General features: G+C 36.5%; 1 long non-coding RNA gene across 1 annotated transcript; it reads left to right on the top strand.

The window, feature by feature from the left end:
• Window positions 1-6,219: 6,219 nt before the first annotated feature.
• On the top strand, window positions 6,220-7,595 carry LOC145112856 (uncharacterized). The gene is made up of 3 exons (XR_013710668.1): window positions 6,220-6,306; window positions 6,852-6,970; window positions 7,350-7,595. It is a non-coding gene; the product is annotated as an uncharacterized LOC145112856 (long non-coding RNA).
• Window positions 7,596-8,432: the final 837 nt, after the last annotated feature.

The raw sequence follows: 8,432 nt of genomic DNA, 5'->3' as shown, positions 1-8,432 counted from the left end.
AGTTAAGCATGGATCTGGCTGCTTCTACTAGAGTGCGGTTCCTTCTCTCTACTACCCCATTTTGTTGTGGTGTATAAGGAGCTGAGAAGTTGTGAGTGATGCCTTTGGAAACCAAGAAACTATTGAGAAGATGATTAGTAAACTCGGTTCCATTATCACTGCGGATACGTCTTACTGGAAGCTTGATCTGAAGTTCTATTTCCTTGATGAAATTGATGAGAATCTGTGGTGTTTCTGACTTGAGTCTGAGGAAGAAAACCCATGTGAAGCGTGTGAAGTCATCTACTATAACCAGTATATATTTCTTGTGATGGAGCTGGCTACGGTGGATGGACCGCAGAGATCAATGAGTAAGAGATCTAGTGGTTCAGAGATTGAAGAATCAATCACCATGGGGTGACTTGCTTTGGATTGCTTTCCACATTCACAAGCCGGACAGAGAGTATCGTTGCTGAATTTGAGAATAGGGAGACCTCTGACTAGTTCTCCGGTGACCAAATTGTTGATGTACCTGAAGTTGAGATGAGCTAGCTTGCGGTGCCATAGCCAGCTGACTTCAGATACGGCTTTGGATAGGAAGCACAACTACAGTCTACCAATGATCAGAGAGACATCCAAAGGATACATGGTACCTTCGGATCGGGATTTGATCAGACACGTGTTCCTATCACTTTTCATTACATAGCAAAATTGATCATCAAATTCAACTCGATGGCCTGCCTTACGTAGTTGTCCAACACTGATGAGATTGTGTTTAAGGCTTTCTACATAAGCAACCTTTTGAATAGAGAAATTCCCCGTAGTGAGAACACCGTAACCTCGGATGATCCCATTCGCATTGTTGCCGAATGTAACATTTCCACCGTTGCAAATTGGCCTGAAATCCCGAAGGTATTCTAACCTTCCGGTCATGTGCAAGGAGCAGGAACTGTCGATTAACCATTCTTCTTCTTGTTCCTCCTTGCACAAAGCCTGAGAATTACATGGTTAGTTTAGGCATCCAAACTAGTTTGGAGCCTGCGACAACATATGAGTTTCTGAATGATGCATGGACCGAGGTTGCAGGGACGGGTCTCTTGTCAACTTTTAATCCTAGTCCTGGGTGTTTGTGCAGATTTGGAGTGTTGTGAGTTTTTGAAAAAGTACGAGGTTTCTGACTCCGACTAGATTTGTCATAGGATGAATCCTTTTGACAACTACACTGACATTTACAAAAAGAGATTTTGTCTTTTGATCTGACAATATGCTTGGTCAGCGGTCTATAGGATGAATTCGACTTGTTACCGGTCCGAGGTTGGTAATCCCTGACATGAGTGGTGTTGGGTTTTGAAAAAGTTTGTTTTTGAAAAGGTTTAGCACGTGTAGGTCTTTGAGTTCTTTTTGGTGGATTTGGTAGAATACCCTTCCACTTTTTGAAAATTTGACGTGACTTTAAAAGTGTTCGAGTGGGTAAGATACCCTTCCATTTTGGGTCATCTGAGGAATAAACTTGAAAACCATTGTTTTGAAAAGACTTTGCACCTTTTTGGGTTTTGTCAGATGAATTAGGAATGACTGATGAAACTTTACATTCCTTTTCGTGTGTTTTCTTGATAGGAGAGTTTTTTGAAAAGTAGTGTGAGAAAACAAATTTTTCTGGACTCTTGGACTTTGGAAATCTAACATGCTTCTTGTTTTTCGAAAAAGTTTGTCTATTTGTGCCACGGGATCGAATTTCCTCTTTGAAAGCCTTTTTAGCTAAGGATTTTGGTGAACCGCAGTCTTTGTTGTTCAACTGCGGTTTCCTAGAACCTTTTAAAAATTTGTGAAAACGAGGGCTTGAGTCATCAGAACTTGAAGATTCAGGGATTTGAGAGCATTGACCCACTTCAAAGTTTTCTATGGGTAATTCGTGATGAATTGTTTGAAGAGTGGCAGAACTTTTGTTCGAAGACTGCGGTAGGGATGACTTGACTACCGCAGAGTAAGTCTTAGTTGGGACGGCAGTGGGACTTTTGTGGGACTTTTGGCTACAGTGAGAAACACTGCGGTTTGTGGGCAGAGATGGAAAGTCTTTCGAGACTTCGGGGCCCTCAATGACAATTTCTTCATCAACTACGGATGAGGTTTGAGAATTTGGGTAAATGGTGTCATAGATAGGAATTTGATCACATGTGTGACCCGAAACCTCAGGCACAATTTCCTCAATGACAAAATTATTGCTTAGATTATGCAGTCTACCGAAGTGAGTTTTGATATCTTCGGGAAAGGTCTTGTCATTGACTGAGAAATGAAATTCTCGGTCTGGAGGGACATACAGTCTGTCTTTGTTGAACCGGGGTGAGGAATCCATTGCGGTAGGATATCCATTTGACCAACCCCAATTGTATGTATTGTCCACGGTTCCATTGTTTACCAAATTTTCAATAGCTTCACTTTCATTAAACAATTTTTTGATTAAGAGATATAAGCGTACAATTTCACTCTGAGCTAAATCTCTCTGGTTCAAAGCTATCTCTAATTGGGTTTCACTCAACATTCTTGCATCTTTTTCTAACTCTAAGTCCTTTCTAACATAGCCATTTTGAGTCTTTTGTTATCCAGTCGTCCTCTCACGTGGAACATCTATTGGGACGCAATGTTCTTCTCATCTAAGGCTTTGTTATAGTCTGTAAGGACGGCAGCACAAGTGTCATTAAGATCATCTATGTAGGGTTGACAGTCATGCATGTTATAGTTTAGAGTTTGGATCATAAGTTTTACCTGTTCGACGATGCTTAGAGTTCCATCCTTTGCCATGTAGCAGTAAATTTTGTCTAGCTTTGTAGACCCATGATCATCCGCAGTTGCCAGCATACAGATTTTCCCTTTTCCTTTGACATTGCTGATGGTTTCATCTTCGTCTCCGGATGACCAAACTTGATGGTCTCTTTTGACATGGGCTACGTATGCCCTTGCCTTTTCCTTGTCTTCCAACTCTTGAGCCATTCTAAGGTAGAATGCTCTATCTTTTACTACATTGGCCTTACAATCTCTTGCAAAGTGATTCTCTTTGTTGCATTTGTGACAAATTACAACATCAGTCTTGTCTTCTGAGGGAGTACCGGAGTCAGTGGTTTGAGTAGACTGCGGTGCCTCCTTTGGTTGATTATTTTGAGATTGCGGTGGTGGAAGAGAACTTTTGGGATATCGAGGATGGTTATTCTGGGAACTGAAGTTACGGTTAAATGGAGGTTTGTTGAACTGTTGATTCTTGCGGAAGGAAGGAGGTGGTAGACGGTTGAACTGTTTGCTAACCAGAGCAATAGCCTTCTGGAATTCTTCTTCATCGTCATACTCTAACTCAGCTTCGTATGACTGTGGTGGAGTGTCATACGAGGGAGAGTAAGATTGATTATGTGGAGCTTGTGCTATGAGAGCAAGTGGTCCTCCGAAGTCAGCACAGTCTTTGAGTACAGTTGATTCTTGTGCTTGCAGTTCTCCATAGAGCTTGTAGAGTGACAACGAATGAATCTTTCTATCGCCTTGGACTATCATCTTAGCCGTAGTCCAATGTCTTCCCAAACCATTAAGAAACTGAAGATTTGTTTCATGGTTACTGCGGATGGTGCCCGCATTGGATAACTTGGTGACTATCAGGTTGAAACTTTTGAAAGAGTCTTCCAAACTTTTGCCAGTATGAGCTTTGAAATTGTTGAACTCATTGAGTGCGGTAGTAAGCTTCTTGTCTTGTGCTTGTTCTGAGCCTTCGTACAAATTCTTGAGAACTTCCCAGATCTCTTTTGCTGATTTGCAATTTATGATAATATCGAAGTTGTCAGGAGCAACTCCACGGGAGATTTCATAAAAAGCAACAGCATCATTTTCCATTTTATCGAGATCATCCTTGGTGGGACGGCTCATGATTGGTTGACCTCCTCCTAGTCTGGTTGTAGCTCCATTAGTTTGGACTGGTGTAAGGACTGGGACATGTGGTCCTTCTTCTACGGATCGCCATACATCTCTACTAAGTCTCCTTAAGTATCTTTCCATTCTCTGTGACCAGTGATGATATTCATTTGCTACCAGTATTGGGGCTCGATTAGAACCACCAACACTGTTGGAAACATTCAGAGATAACGATTGTACCATTTTTGAAGTTTTTTTTTAGGAAATGAGCTTCAGTGGTATAGAAGGCTCTTTGAAAATCAGAGTTCCGTTTTCAAAAAGCAACCACTATGGCTCTGATACCAATTGTTGAGAGAAAAACTTAGAGACATACTTGAACAAATGTTAGAACAAGTATATTGCGGAATAGTTAATCTCGAAGGATCTAAAAGCTCAACAATAATATTAATAAGTTAGAGTTAGATAGTTAGAGAGTTAGTTGCGGAAAAGTAAAGAAATAGAAATGACAACAATTGTTATATCAAGTATACATATAAGTTGATTCATAACAAGGAATGCATTCAAACCAAGTTAATAAGGAAGATCAAACTTAGTGATTAAGTCACAAAATACTTGCTCCGAAGAGAGGTTATAATCAGTTGTATTCTAGTAAGATTTGAGAGTAAGAAGGGATGAGTAATTAGATAGAGAGATAGAAAAGATAACTTCAGAGATGTGTATTCAGAATAGATAGATGCATATTTGAATACAAGAGAATGAGCTCTATTTATAGAGACTCACGAAGTACACTAGATTACATCTCTAAGAGTAGCCATGCAAGGCATACTGGACAATAGAGAGTATTACAATAAAAGACGAGTAAAGTAATCTAGAAAAGAGACTGCGGTAGGTAGAGACTCCGGATGCGGTTGCTGATGAAGGAGCTTGACTGCGGGTGCTTGTCGGCTGCGGTAGCTGAAGTTCAAGAGGGTCACTTTTTATGATTCAACACAACAAACTACTAATATAATAATATTATAATCTAAATCTTACAAATTATAATGCACTAAGTACAAATAATAAATTTCAATATCTTAATAATCAAACATTTAAAACTCTCCGGTTGTTATCTTTTCTATATATAGACAAATTGAATATTTAAATTTTAAATATAAGTCTTGGCACATATCTCGGCTTTTGACCGGGCATTCTCATTTGAATTCCTTGCGCGACCACTTAAACATCTAACTTTGAGATCTTATCTACCTATGAAACCTTAAATAACGATAAATCTGGCTTGCCTCCCTCGGTTAATTACACGATCATTTTTGTCACCCACATCAGTTAATTACACGATTATCCAGTTGCTTCTTCATCTTCTTTGATCTTTGAGAAACCAATCACCACAACTATCAGATCATTCATCACTCACCGCCATCTCCACCTTCTGTTCGCCGGAATAAAAAGCGTCATCTGCAAGGTTCGAAATCTCCTATAACGCAATTGGAAATCGATGCTACCACACCTCGACTGCCATTACCCCGTATCACCTAAATATGATAAAAATGGGTAGAATCCCCTTAGTTAGCAATATCGTAACCAGTTTTTATTCAATGTGATATCCCGATTATTATCTTCCTATTCAATTTGATGCATTCACTCTCCGGTACTTATGAGGAATATCGAGAGATGGTTTTTTCGTGCCTGCATCCACGCTTTTCAATCGGTGTCAGTCTCTTCTCTTCGTCTTCCTCTCTAAAAAAACTATCATGGACCGCCGACGGGAAGACAAAAAGCCAATACTAAACCCTAAAGTTTACTTCGAAGATCTTGAAGCCAAATCTATGCCGATTTGAAACAAAATCGTACTCTTCATGGTCGATTTCTTCTTTCTTAACGGGATTAAAGTTGATGCTGAGTGTCAAACAGGTTTGAATTCATCAACTTGAGTTTGGATTTATAGCATAAATTGAACTGAAACGGATTTCGGATGAAAACATCTAATTGGTTCATTTTATAATTATTTTTGGTTCTTTTAACATCACAATCTTTTGGTTTTGGTGAAATTTGTTAATTAATAGTCAATTTTATTATAAATACTATAATCAGACATAAATGAACATTGATTTAATTATTATTCCAAACCAATTTTGATTATGTAAAGTCTTATGTTTCCCCAACAAATGTATGTGGTTTTACTTATTGTTTGGCAAATTAAATATCAGGTTACCGTTAAAAGTAGCCACGGGCAATTTTCCCACCAGGTAAGTTCGAATGTTCACTTTCTTTTTATATGTCATCTTTTACTTTCTTTATACGTTTCATTTTTTTTATATACTTTGAATATTTGATATTTTGCAGACTACACGGTATTAGCAAAATGATTCCACATTTGAACAGTGAGCTAGAGAAGGAACAAGGTTCTTATTAGAGGTTGTACTTGGGTTAAGTCTGGTAATGGTAAGCTTCTTTTTGGTCATATTTTTAATATTTAATTTGCTCCATAGAAAGATAAAAGTTATAATGATTTCTCTGTTTTTTCTTATTTCATCTTTAAAGTAAATGAAATAATATGTTTATGTTGAGCGGAAGTCAAGGTAACCTTTTTTTTTTGTTTTTTTTATCTTTCTTTTCTTTTGATAACTTTGATACCAGACGTACATAATTTTTATGGTCATATTTGTTATGTATCATCATATTGAAGGAAAGATTGGGATCTGACCATCTTGCAACAATACTAATGATTTCAAGAGTTGAATTGTAAGTCAAACAAATTTAGTGCAAACTGACAATAGAGAAACAATGATAAAAAACTCATGGATGTTTGCATAATCAAACATGCAATGGAAATCATCCATCTGTTAACATCAGCCAATACCATCCAAATCATTGTTTTGTTGGTGTTGTCATCAACATGTATTATTCATTCACTTTAGACTCTCATTTATTCTATGATTCTTACATTTTCCTTTGATTTCTGATTGATGGTAACTGATCATGTTTAGTGGACCAAAAGAAGATGCAACCAGAATTGGGTCTGTTGGTGTTGTGAGGTATCAGGTTGTTGATATTTCCCCTCTAAGACGTCTAGACCAAGCTATCTACCTTCTTACTACCGGTACACGTGAGTGCTTTCAGAAATGACAAGACCATTGCTAAATCTCTTTTTTGTTAGTTTTTTTAGGTATCATTCATAAAAATTGCATAAATTACTAAAAAAATGTCTTATTTGGTTTTAAATGTGTTGCATCATATTTTTAAAAGTGTAAACTGGAATATGAGGATCGATATTTCTATGAACTGAGCATGGAAACGAAAGCTATAATTACGGTTTTAGGTTTGTTTTTATCATTTTACTGGTTTTTTTATTTCTTCATGTTTAGAGTTTCACTAGCTTCTTTTGCTAAAATAAGAAATGGAATTCTGAAGAAATCTTGTCAAGTAATAATTCTTAATTGTGAGGTCGGACTTATGACATATTGATTTGGTTTGGTTTTCTTTAGATTTAGGGAAGAGGATGAGGAGTTGGATGATGTAAAGCCTTTGTGATATAATGAAATTGAACTTTGAAGGGTCAACCATACAAGCATCAAGGCAAAAACAATAATCTACGACTCACTTTCAAAGGTTAACCATAGATTATATCTTCATTTTATAACAAAAATATGTTACCTGACCCTTTTGGTTTTCTGTTTTTGGAAGGTTTCATGTGAACAAACCTAAAGAAACAAAACAAAAAAAAATGTTTAGCAAGGTTGAAGGTTCTTTTGACAGTTAGAGACAAAACTGAAACATTTGATAGTTCGCATATCAATATTGTTAAAGATTTGTTAGTTATTATGTTTTTATTGTTGGTAAAATCACACATTTTAAATAATTTGTGGGTTGTCAATCATAATAGGGTAAGGGAAACTCTAACCTAAAGTAATATTGAATGACCACATATATCATTTTTTGTATATTGTTTATTTTTATTTTGCTACTTTTTTTTATACATGACAAGTTTCGTTCACATGATTGTCGTGTGAATGGAGATGTTTTATAGGAAGAAGCAAAAGATAAATCATCACCACTTACTCATGTTTCATATCCCTTCTGGTGTTGGTAAGGCTTTTGAGCTATTTTTTTTTAATTCTCGATTTTTGTAAATTGTTGTCATCAAGTATGTGCTTTGATTTTATTTGTATAAAATCATTAATTGACCAGATATGGATTGTTTTATTTGTTTGTAGCAATAAACTTTAATTTTACTTGCATAAAATTATTAACACTACCATGTAGGGGCAATTTTTTTCGTTTAGAGCAATATACTTATGTTTGATTTCTAGAAATTTATTAGAAATGATCATATAGGGGCAGTTTTGGCATTTATAACAATGTATTTACATTTGATTTGCATAATTTAATAAAATTACCCTTAATTGGGTTGTTTTGTCATTTGTACTTTTAGTTGATTTGCATAAAACGAAGACTATGACACCGGAAAACCAAAACTTAAATGGAGGGTTGTTTTTTCATTTGTACTTTCAGGGTCGAATGGTGGTTTTCCAAGAGTGCAATTTCATCATGCAATTTGATATTTTTGA

Source organism: Lactuca virosa, chromosome 5 (assembly GCF_052849685.1).
Source record: "Lactuca virosa cultivar CGN04683 chromosome 5, Lactuca_virosa_CGN04683_v6, whole genome shotgun sequence".
NCBI lineage: Eukaryota > Viridiplantae > Streptophyta > Magnoliopsida > Asterales > Asteraceae > Lactuca > Lactuca virosa.
Note: the sequence above shows the minus strand (reverse complement) of the source record. Positions and strands in the feature narration are given on the sequence as shown.